We start from the raw sequence: 17,219 nt of genomic DNA, 5'->3' as shown, positions 1-17,219 counted from the left end.
TGTCCTATGTTTAGGTTCTCACAGGGCAGCAGAGCTATGCCAGCTGTGGTGAGTTCAATCCAGATATAAAGCCTCTGCTCTGCTAGGTCAGGTAGGCTAGGCTGATATTAGGAGTTAGTCCTTTTGTGGATGTAAGGAGGACCATGGTCTCTAGAAAAAGTCCATGTGTTGCTTAAATCTTGGCTCTACAAAGACACTCTTCTTTGGTTAAGCTGGTTTAGACCCCAGGCTGAAAGGAACCTCTATGAGCTTTTAATTTAAATGACCAGTGGAAGGGGCAGTTCTTGCTTGGTTGGTTGGTTGTTTTCACCAGGGTTGGACACTCAGCTGAGCTTCTAATGGTCAATTATCAGGAGATAGAAAGCTGGGTGTTACTTGCAGGCTGGTAGCCGTGGAATTTGTGACATCGAGCTATTGCTCCTCCAAGCCTGTAGCATGTGTTATGAAGCTGTGGGGGCAGGATAGGCCCCAGTTATACCACTCAGTGGAAGAACAGGAGCAATTGCCCTTCACTAATCCACAGCGATAAAGGCTTGGCTCCAGGATAAAGCTAAGCCCCATCCCAGCCAGGTGAGTCAGCAGGATCTTTGTAGTTCACTGCATTGAAGGCCTGCAGATATCTCAGGCAGGATGAGCAAAGATATTTGGCCTCTGGCCATAGCACTGAAATCATCCCTGTGTGCTACCAAAACGTCTTCTATGCTGTGACCTGGTCTAAGGACTTCAGGATATTGGCAGCAGCTGGATTGTATTGCTTTGCTCCATCCCCATGTTTTTGCCTTGGAATTTGAGGTAAAGAGCAGTGGGTTTGTTGGCATCCAGCACTGGTTTCCTAGGAACTGGCTGGATTTGTGGGGAGCTTGTCTAACGTCCCACGGGTAGCCACAGCACTGATCGCTGCCAGCATTAAAAACTACTATGTCATTCAGAGCTGTTCTACCTCAGTTAAATACACATTCAGATGGACCGTATGGTGTACATCTCTCACAGTGAGGGTAAATAACCATTGGAATGGGTTAGCAAGGGTGGTAGTGGAATCTCCAAGACAAAGATCTGCTGTAGGAATAACTGTGGGGACGTTCTCTGACTTGTGTTGTGGAGGAAGTCAGACGAGATGATCACAATGGTTCCTTCTGGCCTTGGAATCTGTGAAATAAGACCGCATCAAAAACACTAGCAGCTAGTCTACACTAACGTATGCAATGGGGGGAAACTTTAAGAAGAGTCTAGTACAGATGGAGCCTTGTCAAGCCTTCCATGGACAAGGTGTTAATGAACCTGTCAGGAGTTGGTTGTGGATGGTTTTCCACATCAGTGATGCAGAGATGTGCAGGTCTCTAAGAGATTGCCTCAGGTCTGTCCTGCTGGCATTGTAATTGCTTCCTCTGCAACCAAGGATGATCTGGGGGGAGAGTCCTATGCCAAAGTGCCTCACTGACCTATCACTTAATGCATTAGCAGTGCTGTACATGGGAGGTGGGGACAGTGCCTGGTGTCGAGTACTCTCACCGCACCCAGCTACCAGGAGCCTGGCTGCAGCCTGAGCCATTAGTCCCCCTCTTGCGTGAGCCGCAAATTCACACAAAAAGTGAAAGGAAACGAAAGAGACCTCAGTGCTTGCACTGACTGGAATAAACACCCAGGAGAGCTTTTAAAAAGGCTGAACTAGGCCAGGGCTTTTTAAAATGAATTCTGTGTCTGGTCTGCTGAGGGGGAGGGTGGAGGGCACTTGAACAAAGCACAAAAAATCTGAAGTGAATCCCAAACCCCAGTGTGTTCAGAAGGAAGGTAAATTGCAGCATCCTTTGAATGCAGCCCCTGGGGAATTACTGAAAGGACCAAAGTCTGTAACTTTCCAGTTGTTACTTCTCACTGTCTTGTGTCATGGAGTAGGTTGTTTTAATCTCCATTGTCTGTGTCCATTGGGGTTGTGTCTTGCCTGTCTGTGTTTATCGTATCTTACCCTCTCTCCAACTCCAGATCCCCTACATGCACCCTTCAAGTTTCTGGGCATCTTTTGCTCCTGGAGATAGATCTTGTCTTTGAGAATTACACTAGAGGGCTTGATTCATTGACCAACTAAAGGGTGGAGCAAAATGGAAGCAAGAGTTTTTAAGTGAGGTGAAACTTGGGGTACATAAGACAAATCAGCCTCCTGAAAGGGGTACAGTAGTCTGGCAAGTTTGAGAGCCACTGTCCTAGAGGGTGTGAGATAGCTGTGTCATTTGTACCCTTCTGCAATTCATTGCATAAATAACTGGCCTTAAATGCCTTAGTCAGGTTTTGACAGGACACTGGCATGTTTTTGATGTTTACACTGATGCAGCAGGGGTGTAAAGGGGTATAAGAGAAGTAGGAATTTGCTCTGTAAAGGAGCCCCTCCTGCCAGGGGTGGCAGGTTTGTAGAAATTTTGGTGGTGCCCAGAACCCACCCCCCCAAACTCTGCCCCCCCCCAACTCTGCTCCCCACCTGCCTAAGGCTGTGGGGGGAGGAGGTCTGGGGTGCAGGCCCTGGGCTGGGGCAGGGGATTGGGATGCAGGAGGGGTACAGGCTCTGGGATGGAGTTTGGGTGCAAAAGGGGTGAGAGGTTGGGCTCTGGGAGGGAGTTTGGGTGCAGGCTCTGGGATGGGGATGTAGAAGGGGGTGAGGGGTGCAGGCTCTGGGAGGGAGTTTGGGGATGGGAGGGGGTGTGGAGGGAGGGGGTGCAGGGATGAGGGGTTTGGGGTATGTGAGGGGGCTCAGGCCTAGGGCAGAGGTTTGGGGGGAGGGCTGGGGCTGGGGGGTTTATGATGCAGGAGGGGGCTCAGGGCTGGGGCAGAGGGTTTGGCTGGGGCCAGGGATGAGGAGTTTGGGGTATGGGAGGGGCTCAGGGCTAGGGCAGAGGGTTGGAGTTAGGGCTCTGGGTGGGAGTACAGGCTCTGGGGTTGGGTGGGGTGTGACGGGGCTGGGGAGTTTGGGGTGCAGGCAGGCTGCCCCTAGGGCTGGGACCAGAAAGGAGGACTCTCCCCCCCCCAGCCCGCTCCCCACAGGCAGCAGTGAGCTCTTGGGGAGGAGCTTCCCTCTCTTCCCCCCAGCAGCACCCTCACCTCACACCGCTGTCACTACACTTGCTTTTAGGGTCCCTCTCGGGTCCAGGAAGCCCCCTCGCCTCCCCTCTCCTGTGGTGGGTGCAGGTCCAGGAAGCCCCCTTGCCTCCCCTGTGGTGGGTGCCGGGGAGGCTGCCATCACATATGCCCCTCCTTTCCTGCTGCAGCCCATCACTGTAGCCTCAATGGGGGTGAGGGATAGGGCTGCCCCTTGCCCAGTGTGGGGCAGGAGTGGTGACTGCAGGCGGGGGGGGCCCCCGTGCTGGTGGAGGATCCTGCCGGAAAAGGGAAGGGTCCGAGGCAGAAGGGCAGGGTAAGGGCAGCCTGCCCTGCCACTAGTGGTTGGGGGCACTAGGACCCTGTGGCAGCAGGTGATGCCAGGAACCAGAAGAGCCAAGTCAGCCTGGAGCTACAGGGGAGAGGCAGGAATCCTCTGGGTCCTGGGGAGGTGCGCTGGGGCAGCAAGTGGGGGCTGGGGGACGCTTGGAGGAGATGGGTGGGGGTGGCAGGTGGGGCCAGAGAAGAGACCCGGCCCCAAACATTGATGGAGCCTGGCCCCCGGGCCCTGAATATTGCTGGAGCCCGTGCACCATGGGCCCATATAACTCGCCGCCCCTGCATATCCAGCAGTGCATACTGCTTCCAGGGAGAATGTAATGTCTGTGCCATTTGAGAGAGACAGACTTGCACCAGGCTGCATAGGGACCTTGTCTCTCCAACGGCCATGACAGAAGCATGATACAGCTTAACAAAATGATCTTACTGCAAGTTGGGTATCATGTCCAATGACCGCACAATCGATGCAGCTGTGACCCTCCTGGCAGTGGCAACTGTCCACCATGGGGACCACTGGCAAAAAAATTGCTGTATCCTCTAGCTTTAAAAACACCTTTGTCCCACAGGACAGGGTCACTGTCTTGGTCTGGCTATATAACAACTGCTGGTTGCCACCAATGAAGTTACTTTTGGTAGGTGGGTGCCTGCAAATCAGACCCTTGTCTGCCATGGATGCATCTAGCTACACCCCACTACACTTAAGTGGCTTCACACTGACTAACAGCACTCAGATTATGCCCCCTTGTGCAGGTCTAACTTGCCATGTAGACACGGTTGCACACCAAAGGCCTGGTTTGCTGTTGCTCTACACCCTGGGTAGTTACATCAGTGCAAATTGGGTACACAATACTCCCCTTCTGACTTGGCAATGCAAAACCAGGATCTAGGAATGGAAGAGAGTCCCTTGTATTCCACTGGAATAAAACCAGAGGAGAGAGAACCCTCCAAACAGTCCAGGAATCCCTCCCCAACAGGCAAGGGGACCCAGTCCCACTACGGGAAGATCGTTCACAATAGCCCCTTCCTACCATAAGGGGAAAGCTTGTCTGTGCAGGAGCCGGTGCTCTCCTGGGGGCTGCTCTGAGACAGTGGGATAAATTCCCACAGGAACTGAGGACCATCCCAAATCTCCCCACTCTCCACTCCAAGTGCTGGGCGCACTTCTCCAACCTGCCATCTCCAATATAAACACTGAACATTAACAATCAGAAAACCATTTCACTGCACACACAATTCTACCCCAAGGAGAGACTGAACCACGGAGGACGGGTTAGTCGTGTCACTTGCTGCAGTACTAGACAGTGCTCCATGCTCATGTACTGCAGCGACGGGGGCGGAATGAGAGCCTGTGCAGAACAGAATAGCAGTACTGGGCCCGATTGCACCTGACCATCCCCTGCCCCATTGCATAAAGGGGATGCTGGAGAGAGCAATTACCTAGAAAAGCCACCCAGGAAAGAGACCCGACAAAACAAAACGGACCTATTGAAACAGCCTCACTGCAGCAAGCAAATTAGGGTGGGAATGAAATTAAATGGCCCCTCTAAGCCACACAAAGCATCTCCTGTTCTCAAGCCCCCTCACAGTAATGAAACACATCACTGCTGCTGCCCATGGAGTGCCACTTGGGAGGGAAAACAAGAGAGAGGTTACTCGGGTCCCTGTGCTACTCCATCACCAGGCAGCCTAGCAAGGCTTCCTTTGGAGAGCTGTTGACCCTCCGTTTCTCTTGCTTTTTGTCTTCCACATTCCTCCTGTTTTGTTATTCATCCATCTCACCGCTGCCTCCAGGTGTCCCACCGCCCAACAGTGTGGCAGCAATGCCAGCTGAAAGCTGGATGGGTTTAACAGGCTAAAGTGCTGCATGTTGTACACAGGCAGCAAATGCCTAGTGCCAACCTCAATTCTACCACTGACTTGCTGGGTGACCTTGGGCAAGTCCCTTAAGTGTTTCCTCATCTGGAAAATGGGGACGATTCCTCACAAGGGTGTTGAGGCTCAATTAGTGTCTGCAAAGTGGTCCAAGGTTGCTAGACAAAAAATGCAGTTTATGTGGGGGGAGTATGATTGTAAAGAGACGTGTGATGTTCATCACTTTAACTGCATGCTCAGGGTGGGTTATTTAGCTACTGATTACTCTGCTGGATCTGTGATGGGGGGTATACCAACCCTGCTCTGGCTGAGAAAGGGTTAACATGCTGCTGTGGGCTTGGTCGGCCCCTCCCCGCTATGCCCACAGCAGGTGCCAGGCTTGGAGGAAGAAGTTAAAGGGGAGAGCCCAGCTCAGCCGATCGGGGTCAGGAACAGCCTGAGAGACTGAGGGAAGGTGGCCCTGGCAGGGGGCTACTTGATTTGCCACCAGTGGCCTGCCTGTTGGTGCTGAATAAGCCTGCTGCAGGTGGTGCCCTGCCCATAGGGGGCAACAGCCAAATAAAAGACCTTTTGGTTCCTTACGCATGACTGCAGAGCTGATGGTGGTTTGCTGCGAGCTCTGATGTTGCCCTGTCTCTGAAGTTCTCAGCTTGCCTACCTACCTGCGATGGTAGATGATGAACAGTGCTGTCAGGCTCTTTGCTTGGGGAGCAAAATGACAGCATCCCACTGAACACGTGATCACCTGTGGTGGAATAGGCTCTGTGCAACCTGTCATACCACAAGAATCAACGGACCAGCCATAAGCTGGATCTGGGCCCTCGTTCTAAAGACAATGCGATCTAAATGATCATGTGAGCTGTCGGGAGAGGAAATGGATCAAATTCTGAGAACTGCTGTAACAAAATATTTCTATGGTGAACACCTAATTCCAAAAGGTGCTTCTACAACAGACAGTGCATTGTGATTACTATAGAGGCATCCAGTCATTTCCATTTCTGAAGGTGAACGGAGACGATGCCATGCTGTGATTGCCTTAATGAGATAATGGGCTTAATGGGGGCCCATTTGTGGCTATTACAATCATTTCAGGGATACGTATATAGTTAGTGGCCACTGCAGGGGAGGGGAGCCCCTCCTTTGTCCTTCTGAAGCTAATGCTGAAGGCTTCAATATGTTAAAATTATTTCTGTGAGCAATCAGTTCCGTCCCCTGCCCCCAGCCAACACTCCCAGCTCAAACTGAAGAGCAGGTTGGCTGACAAGAAGAGACGGGATCAGATCCGAGGGAGAACAGTGGACAGGGGACTAATAGGGGGCACACATGGTGGCATTAGTGCAACCGATGATAGGAAATTAACTGGTGATGGGGAAATGCCAAGCAAACACGGGTCCTTCCAGAAGATCTGTGCAAAGCCTGATCTGCTGCATGGAGGAGGGAGTGCCTCGGGGTAGCAGCGTATTCAGTGACCAAAGGCGGAGAGGAAATCCAATAAAAATGTCTTTGACCATTTCATCTCGAAGCTGCAAGCATTTGGATACCAGGAATGCAGGAACCAGCCGACGGCAATTTGCCGCATCCTGTTTAATTTGCTCCCTTTATTACTCATAATTTACTGGGAGCAACTTCAATCAACGGCCTTGGTTTCTGTGCCACAGCTGCTTAATGTGACCTGGACCTTTGGTTCCATCAGATGCGCCTGGCCAGGACCGGTCTGTGAGCTCTGAACGAGTCAGACTCCCACTATTCATACCCTAGCTCTGCTTTCAATCTGTCTGTCTTCCTGTTTGGCCTAACTCAGCCGGCCTGGAGCTGCTGCTGGGGCTCTGAGGTCTGTGGGCAGAGCCCTGTGTGGTTGTAAAGGGAGCAGCCAGGAAGGAGGAGCTTGGCTGCTTGGCACAGGTACTTGGTTCAGTTGCATTGCTCACAAGGGGGTAGCCAGTTAGCCCTCCCTCTTATGGGCCTTAGCATGAGGGAGGGAGGGTGGTCTTCTTTCTGTTTGGAGGAGAGAGAGTGAAGATTGCTAGGCTTGGGGGCAGGGCAAGGGGCAGGGCCGGCTCTAGGTTTTTTGCCGTCCCAAGCAAAAAATTTGCCGCTCGAAGAAGAAAAAAAAAAAGGAATGCCAGAATGCTGCCCCTGGAATTGTACCGTCCCAAGCATGTGCTTGCTTTGCTGGTGCCTGGCAAGGGGGGCCAGGGAGGTGACTGGATTTGGAGGGTTTGGCAGGGGAAAGGAGGTTCTCTGAGTTGGAGGCCTGGGAGGGAAGGAGGAGGGGTTGCTGGGTTGGGGCGGAGGCAGGAGTGTGGGGTTGGCTGATGGAAGCTGGATGAGCGGCTCCATAGCAGCAGAACTGTGCCTTCCAGGAAAACCCCGTGCAGCTCAAGCCCCTACATTCCCTGGCTCCCCCATCCTTCCAAGACAGCCAATACCTCCCCAGCCTCAGCCACCAGTTCATTTCCCGGGGCGAGGGGAAGCTCCCAGGCCTGCCAGCCGTCATGGATATCTGCCTAGACACCAGCTCCCCAGAACAGGTAGTCAAAAGCCAGGAGTGCCCCCGGCCAGCTGAGCATGCTGCTTGCAGGGCGCGGGGAGCCGGGGCTGCCGTTGCCCAGGGACACTTGGATCAGCAGCCTGTGCACAAGTGCTCCGTCTGCGAAACTTGCCGGCTGCCCTTACGTTGAAGGACTGTAGTAATGCTTGCTGGGGCCTGTGTTGGCAGAGGGTCCTTTGGTATCTGCAGATTTCTGCTGAGTCAGCTGTAACCTGCCCCAAACAAAGCAAGGAATTTGCTACTGCTTCCAAAGCCCCACATTTGTCCTTTCACCAGATCAAAATCTTACAGGTAAATTACCCCTCCACCCCCCAGCAACCTTAAAGGATCCCAGGCCAGCACTGGTGATTGGGGTAGAGAATGGCTGGTGTTGCCCCTGATTTGCATGTATCTGTACGGTGACACAGCCATGCGAAACCACAGAGCCATGTAGTATAGTTCATCATGCACCTCTGGCCACTAATCCACTGTGTGTCATAGACCCTATACTACTAACATCTAATGGAGATTCTCCTTTAGCTCATGCTGTAGAGGCCTATTTGGGTTTTTTTTTTTGTTTGGAGATACGTTTGTTTGCAGTACGATTCTATCCATCCTGTCACCATGAAGTTATGCATGTGCGTCACAGGGCTAGCTCTGAAATCTTAGGAGGTGGCAGGTTGCTATGATCTATGTGATATGCTGGTTAAACTTTTAACCTAAGATCCCTTCTCACTAGATCTTAATCTTGAAGCAGAAGCAAAACACATTTTTGCTTTCAGCAGCTGCTGGCTCCAGAAAGACTGTTAACTCTTCCCCTTCCAAAGCCCTGTGGTGCGGAGACTCCACCAAACCTTTGTTTTGTTCTTAAGAAACTGCTATATTTTTTTCAGTGGGTCAGGGAGTTCAGAGCCTCACTCCCCTGGCAGCTCATGAGGTTAACTGGGCATGTAATCACACATCCGTTTGGTGTTTGTCTTTGGGGGGTGTTGGTCAGAACAGCCGGCCCTCCTGCCTGTATGGAGACAATCTGCTGCTTAAACATCAGAAATCTCTGGGAGGGAGCTTAGCAACCCTTCTCCAGAGAAGACTCACAGCACTTAGAAATCATCTGGCACAGGGGCACAGCTCAACATGATCGGTTTTAAATGTGCCTCCTTCAGTCCCCTTGTTGCTTGTGCATGTGAGTGGTTTAAAGGGCCACATGAGGAATGTCCTGAGTGGATTGATCAGAGGCTCCCTGTAAGATACCATCTTGTAGTAATATAACCTTTTCCTTACAGTTTCTTCTCTTCCACTGGCCAAAAGTTCCTCTTCCTCCCTGTGGCTTTTGAGAGGAGATGGAACTAATGTGGGGCCCCTAGGGCACTGGATTAGCCATCCGGCCAGCAGTTGGTATCTAGCAGCACTTTGGCCCATATGCCCAGGAGGTTGGTGTTCTCAGTCTGGGAAATAGTGGATAGATCTCAGTGCTAAAATCCATTCTTGTTAGCAATCCCAGCACAAGGGCAGATGTTTGAATGTGCCATGGAAACTTAGCTCATTTCTAGTGAGCATTTGCAGCCATTGGTGTCCAGCCACAAGTGTAGCTGCAACCCTTTGCTGTAGATGGGCTGGACCATGATTTGCACAGGTACAGCCTACCCTGGTTTCAGGCCAGGGTTTCCACTGATACCTCCCCACGGGTGCCTGACATCCCCAGTGCAGAAAAGGCCTAACTCTCCCACTGGAGAAGTTGTTCCACCAGCTCAGAATATCGGCACTTTGTCTGCTGCCCACACTGTACCTGGCCTATGGGTAGACAGAGGACCGTATTCTCCAGCATTAGCAACCCTGGCCCCTTTCACCAGCACTCCTAAAGCCAGATGTAGGCAGCTATATAGAGCTACATGGGCTCAGTTCTGCTCGGCTTCAGGCCACTTCTTCAGGTGCCTATGTCTGGATTTAGGTGCCTACCTTTGGGTACTCAAGACTTGACAGTGTTGACCCATCATTCACTTAAAATGAGCTACGGGAAAACCTCCTGGCTATTGTTCAATGCCTTGTCATGGCAAACTTCTCTGTTCATATCCTAGCCCTATTATGGATGGCAGCAGCTCCTGTGTGTGTTAATAGCTCATTTTTACCCAGCAACCCCTTATGGCCATATCTGCATGAGCTGTTTTTCAAAGCAATCTGTTGGGAGGTCATTAGTCCCTTAGACCAAGGTCCTCCTATTCCCACTGCCCGGCACCCCCCTCTCACCCAGCCTCTGTCCTTTCAGCATCATTTAAAGCTTTGCCGCTCCTACCTTGAGTGCTTGGGCTTATTCCCGCTCTTGCCACCTACCTAGCATTGTGCTGGTTTCCAACTAAGTGTAATTAAAAAGCAAAATGTGGCAGGGGAGCAAACGAGAAACTCTTTTAAGCTTTAGAGCCTTCCTTTTTATTCAGGGCTCTGACTCCCCAGTTCAGTCCTGACCAACCAAGCCAAGGTTTATCTGGGTGCCAACAAGTCCTTGGTCGTCTTGCAGCTGATGAGTGCTGTCCCTGTGTGCACCTCCCAGGGCCCTTGGATGGAGACATGAAGTTCTGGCAGCTGAGACAGGTCAAGGCTTAAATTGAACAAATAGACTGGTAAGGCCCTGGATGTGGAGTGGAATGGCGGATTTAACCCCTCCTGTGCCAGGCTGCGATGCATGATTTAACTGGGAGGTACCATCGCTTTCAGTGGGCTGATACCCATCCATTGGGCGGTCTGAGCGGGTGTCCCTTTACTGAGCCAGTATGTCATGTCTGGCCTTGTGTGCATCTGCCCTGTGCTCTGCCTTGGGCTTGCAAGCTAATACAAGGGGCCGTTTATCTCAAAGGGATGGCTTCTTTCTTTTGAAAATGTCCGGATGTCATGAAGGGAGGGGCTCTCAGCACTGTCTTGAGCCTGGCATAGCTTAGGGTGGCTTTCTTCCTGCACACCCCTCCTCTCAGACATCTCAAGCCTGGGCTGTGGCACCTCCTGCTGTTTCAGGGCTGAAACTGAAATATGTGTGTCCCCTGCCCCCATTGTGTACAGGTTTATGACTCATGTAAGGGGATTAGAACCAGAGACCACCCAAGCTGGGGTTCACCTCAGATCCACAATTGTCAAAGGCTAATGCACTCGCCCTCTGTGTCCTATAACTGTGTGTATGAGGGTTCGAGGAGCTGCTGGGAGAAGTGGTCTTAGATACCACAGCTCCCGGGGGTTGACAAAAGCCCATATAATGTCTGACCATCTTGGCCGTTTACCCTTGGGTGATGTTGACTATCTTGGTCTGTAGAGTGTATGGGGTGGGAGGTGAGGGGAAAGGGTGGCATTCATCTAGACCAGCAACTAATCTCATGGCAGTAAGAAAAGAGTAACTTTAAAGGCCAGATCCTCAGCTGGAGTCAGTGGAGTTATGACAATTTACACCAGTTGAGGATCTGGCCCTGAGATCCTAAAACTCTTGAATCTGATTCCTGCAACAACTCCCCCGCTCCCCATCCCAAACGCTCCCAGTCAAGGAGAACAAATGTCCAGGCACTAATGTGCCTCTTTTTCCCTTCTTCCACAATGTTAAGTAAAGCAAAGTCTTTCTCTAGTAGGATTTATGGCCCTTCCTTGGGCAGGAGACAGCTAATCCATTTGCATTACCCCGGCTGTCTCGTGAGTCTGTGCGTCATTTAATTTAAAAAGAGAAAAGGCATTTTGAAGAGTTGAACTCGGAAACAGCTTCCTCCTTCCCCCTCCCGCTTGATGGAATTCAGCTCTTTTGCAGAGAGCCACGTGTTTAAGAATGTCACCAAGCTTTACATGAACGCACCACCATTTGCCAGAAGGGACCAGATCCTCAAATGTATTTAGCTGCCTAACTGCCATTGAAATCAACTTGAGTTAGGTGGCTCCATACCTTTGCGGATCTGGGCCAAGGAGCCCAGAGACGGTGGAGAGTGAGGTGAGATGGGACTAGAACCATGGGGTTAGAAGGTCATCTAGTCTAACCCCCTGCCAAGATGCAGGATTTGTTGTGTCTAAACCATCCAAGACAGACGGCTATTCAGCCTCCGTTTGAAAACCTCCAGGGAAGGAACTTCCACAACCTCCCTGGGCAGTCTGTGCCATTGCCCGACTGTTCTTACAGTTAGGAAGTTTTTCTTGAGATTTAATCTCAATCTGCTCTGCTGTAGTTGGAACCCATGGCCTCTTGTCCTGCCCTCTGTAACAAGAGAGAACAACTTTTCTCCATCTCTTTTATGGCAGCCTTTCAAGTATTAGAAGACCCCTCTCATGTCCCCCCTTAATCTCCTCTTTTCCAAACTAAACATACCCAGTTCCTAGTGGTGGAAGGTTTGTATAATTTTTGGTGGTGCCTAGAATGGGTCTGAGTCCCGCCCACCCCCCCTCCACACCTGCCTTGTAAGCTGATATATATTTTTTTAAATAATGTAAAAATGGACTTGGTAACTTTATTAAGAATGTATCCATTGTTTGGTTATTATTACACAAAATTAATGGGGTGGAGCCGAGGGCTTTGGAGTGTGGGAGGAGGCTCAGGGTAGGGCAGAGGGTTGGGGTGCAGGGGTGAGGGCTGCAGGGTGGGGCCGGGGAAGAGGGGTTCACAATGCAGGAGGGGGCTCAGGGCTAGGGCAGAGGGTTGGGATGGGAGGGATGAGGGCTCTGGCTGGGGGTGTGGGCTCTGGGGTGGGGCTGGGGATGAGGGGTAAAATATTCCTTTCCTCTCCCAGGCTGGAGAGCAGGCAGAACTGGATTAGTGACATGGCTGTGCCGAGCATTACTACTGGGGATGTACATAGATTTAACTGGATTTGTTGTTTTAACTATTATACAAATATTTCAGCCTAGTAACCAAAATAAAAGGAATCTAAAAGGAAATCTTCATTAACATGCACAGGGAGGTAAATGCAAAACTCTATTATTGGGGACATGGCCAGCCTGACAGCCATATATTGTAAACAAGTATTTCTTTACCTATTTAAGACTCTCTCACAGTCTCCGCATCTCTTATCTTGGACAATGAAAATCAATTAAGATGCTTCCAAGTTCTCAGTGCTGTAACGTTTGGGTTGCGAACACGTGATGGAAATTTGTCCTTGTTGTAAAACCAGTTTTCAAACTTTGGGGTTCCTCAATCCCAGACATGGGCTAGGAGTACAGCCTGCCTTTATTAATATTGTCTCATTGTTTCCTTGTACTCCCCTGTCTATCTGTCTGTCTGTCTCCATCTGTTGTCTTTTGTCTGATACTTAAATTGGAAGCTCTTTGGGGCAGGGACCATCTTCTTGTTCTGGGTTTGGAGAACACCTGGCATGATGAGTCCTGGGCCGTGACTTGAGCTCCAAGGTGCTGCGTTAATACAAATAATAACTGAGAGAATGAAAAGGCTGACGGTAGCTTGGGAAGGGAGTGGAGGCAGAAAAGGCCAAATGGAAGGAAAAGGATAAACTCCAGAGCTTTGCTCCTCGGTGCTTGAGGAAAATTACTCCCTGCTCAAATTGTTCGGAGTGGCCTGATTGGTGGAGTGGATGATGGAGGCAGAGAAGAAGAATGGGCTGGTAGTTAGGGCACTGGCTTATGAGAGAAGAGACCAGGTTCAAATCCCTGTTCCACCACAGACTTTCTGTGTGACCTTGGGCAAGTCACTTGGCCTTTCTGTGCCTTATCTGTAAAATGGGCTGTGAGCTGGTACTTTAGCCGAGAAACTGACAGATGTTGGCGCTACCCAACTTCGGTGTTGGAAATGGGGGATGATGGTAGTGGCAGGATTCAGAGCTCTGCCAGGCATTTCACTTACCCCCCTATTTATCCGTAACTTTTTACTGTGTCTGTGAGTCACCCCACAGCGGTGGCTCTGGTTGCTCCCAGGTCTCACGGGGTTGGGGCTGGCATTCTGCTCTCACATGGGGCTGGGCCCGGTGCCCTGCTCTGGGCTTTGCAACCTGGCACAAAAGGTCTCCAATTTGGCCCACCCAGCCCTCTGTCATGACCCACTCATCTTGGGGGGCACAAACGCTGCAACTGTGGGGTGGGCTCACTCTCCACTTGCTCCTGCTGGCTGCCAGGATCTGTGTGGCACTGGAGGCAGGAGCTGAGAGCGAGGAGACAGTCTCTTCCCTGCTGGCTGGCACCCAGACGTATGGAGGGAAAGGAGTAAGCCTGTCTTGAAGGCAGAGAGAGTGAAGGGGTATGCAGTATACTACAGTCTATAGTTACATGATCACATGCTATTTTTTCCACAGAAGTTAAAAAGGAATACTGAATAGCTGCTCATTAAATGAGTACCGTCTCTCCTGGGCACTGAACGAGGCAGTGCTTGTGTGGAAGGAATGAACAGTATGTGGTCATGTAACTAAAGCCTATCATAATGCACACACATAAGGAGGCCCAATTAAGATTCACAGTCAACCTACATTCTGGCATTTCCTTTATTTTGAGATCTTGAATTTACAGCCTTAATAATGGTTTGTTTGTTTTTAAATGCGAGCAAGACTCAGTATAGCCCTTCTGGTGTTTAACCCATGCCGTTCTTTCTGATCACCGGCAAAGATGTTAGTGGACAGTTTAGAAATCATGGGCTTCATTTTATTCTCCTTTTTCATTTTACTGCCAAGTCTCCGAAGAGTGAAGTCAAAGGTACTAATATTAATACTTAGCTCTTGTGAAGCACTTTTCTTCCCAGAGCACTTTGTAGAGAAGGATCAGTATAAATCACTCCCATTTTGTAGACAGGGAAACTGAGGCACAGACAGGGGCAATGACTGGCCCAACAATGAGTTAATGGCCTTGTAGGCAGAGAATCCAAGTCTCTTGACTTCTATTCCATTCCTTTACCTATTGGACTATGTGGTTTGTACAGGTAACCCACTAGTAAGTCTGTTACAAGTCCCCCATGCGCCCAATCCACAGAGGCTAGAAACCCTTGACTCAAGCCATAGCAGCTCATGCTTTTAGCTCTGGCAGTCCCCAATGCAATCCCGGGTCCATTGGGCAAGATGGCAGCTATCACATATGTATCCAATGTAAGTGTTATTCAGGAAGCTCTGACGGCTGATGGCTATCCCAGGCCCTCATCTGCATTCCTCCTCCCCAGTGCTAAGATCTGGAGGAGTTTTCATCAGGACACCACTCATTGTGAAGAATTTCCTCAAGTCAGTTGACATGTCAAAAATTGCTGAGCTACTAATGTGTGGCACAGTCTGGGAGGAGATGTACAAATATTACTGAGGTATAGACAGTGGACGGGACTAGCCATAGTGACCTCAAGTTGTTCAGGAAGAGAGAAATCAGCTCTTGCTGTAACACAATGGAGCAAACCAGTTCTGCAACAAACTTCTAACCAAAGGACAATGTAAAAGTGATGTGATGTGAATTTTGCTAGTAGAGGAGAGAAGTGAGTGGATACCAATGAACCATAGAGAGATCTGGAGGCTGCAATGAAATTAAATATTGCCTTGTATTGTGACAGATTTGTCCATCAGTCTAGTTACCTATATGGTCCCTGATAAGACAAAGCACAGAAGGATCTATTAAGTGCATGGAAATGCACTTCTGCTGATTAAACTTTCAGAGTCAGGGAACTGTTTGGGGTGAAGCCAGATTTACCCCCACAAATAAATCACTTGAGTCTCCAGCCCCCCTCATTCTCTTCATCTGTTCTGCCTTTGAACTTTTCCACGGGTGACTAAAATAAGCCAGCAGCTGGCCTCTTGAGACAGAACAAATCCCGCTTCTGAAAGGTGAATCTAGGCAGTGCAATGAGAGGTCATCCATCAGCTAAAAGAGACTCTCTCAAGCCCAAGAGCAGAGGAGGAGGAGAAGGCTGTTATTAGCCATGTTTCTATGGCTTATTACGTGTTTTTCTTTGCCATGAAAGGTTTCAACCAGGAAGATAAATACAGAGATAAATAATGGAGCTGTTTATGCAATCAACATCTGTGACTTATGCTGGGTGCATTGCTAGACTAAATATAATTATTAATAAAGAAGCATTGGGCAATTTATGGTCCTCGGCATAAGGCTAGCTGGATCTGGTTATAATAAGGTTTAATTGGAAAGATAAAATGTTTGACAGTTAAGTGCTTCTCAGGGGAGGGATCAAAGCAACAGGACTGGAGAAGGAGCTTGTTGTAAAAAGAGCCTGTATTTCCAAGGTGTTTAGATCAGAGACGGGCTTCAGCCCAAAACCTACAGCTAACCACCCTGAACTCTGGGAAATTTCAGATCCAAGGCAGGGTTTGAACTTTGCATCTTGGGGCTGTCTCTGAAGCTAGACCTGAATTCCTTATTCAAGGTCTGATCCAAAGCCCATTGAAGTCAATGGAAGGGCTTCCATTAATGTAAGATAGGGCCTTCAATCTCCCACTGATGGTTGATTGAGGGTTGTCTTAGTGAAGACTTCAGGGTGTGGCCGCAAGGATGGAGCCCCTGAAAAATCTGCAAAGCCCATTTACTGCTACTTCTGGTTCCTTTGAATATGAACTGATTTATATAACAGACCAGGGCCAAGTGAGCAGATCCGGGGCTTAACACGGTTATAATTATTAATGACTTATGCATCTAGCATCCACAATTGTGCCATACACATTTAAAAAGAAATCCAGTCCCAGAAGCTTTTGTATAATCCATGTATCAGATAAGGGTCCAGCAGACTCAAAGGGCTTGAGATCTGGGCTGAAATGTGACGGTCACTGGACGCAGTAACAAAGGAGCAAAGTGTTTTGGCTCTTAGAGATGGGAATAGATGAAAAGTAGAGCAGGCTGGAAACTTTCTGACAAAACTTTTTTTTTTTTCATGGGAAAATGTTAATCCATCAAAACCGAAACTGTTCGCAAGGAAGGGTCGGCTTCCCCAAATCTCCTGATTCGAAGAAAAAAAAATGTGGACAAAAAGTTCAGAAATTGTCAAAACATCCTGTTTCAACATTTTCAAAACAAAAAGTTTGGAGTTTTTTAAAATCTGAAATGACTCTTTATTCCCAAATTTAAGGGCAACATCAAAACGGTTTGAATTATCCAAAGGAAGCATTTCAGTTGACCCAAACCACTTTTTTTTTTCCTTCAGATTATCGGTTCTTGAAAATTTTCAAGATTTTTATCTTTTTGTCCTGTTTTGGGACTGGAAAAAAGTCAAAATCTCAAATTCTTGTGGGAAGGGTAAACCATTTCCCTCCCCATTGTAATGCAGAATAGGTTCTTCAGGAGGATTCTGTATGGCTTTCGTGGTCTCGTACCTCTGCGCGGTGTTTTTAAGCGCTGCTAATGTCAAATCCCAGAGTGGACATAATAATAGTTTCCAAACAGAGCGCTCAACTGCTCTCCACAGACTGGGCACAGCTGTAATTATAAAGCCATTCACAGAGCCCTTCACTCCAAGAGCACG

The sequence above is a fragment of the Dermochelys coriacea genome, chromosome 14 (assembly GCF_009764565.3).
Source record: "Dermochelys coriacea isolate rDerCor1 chromosome 14, rDerCor1.pri.v4, whole genome shotgun sequence".
Classification (NCBI taxonomy): domain Eukaryota; kingdom Metazoa; phylum Chordata; order Testudines; family Dermochelyidae; genus Dermochelys; species Dermochelys coriacea.
This window is presented reverse-complemented; position numbering follows the sequence as displayed.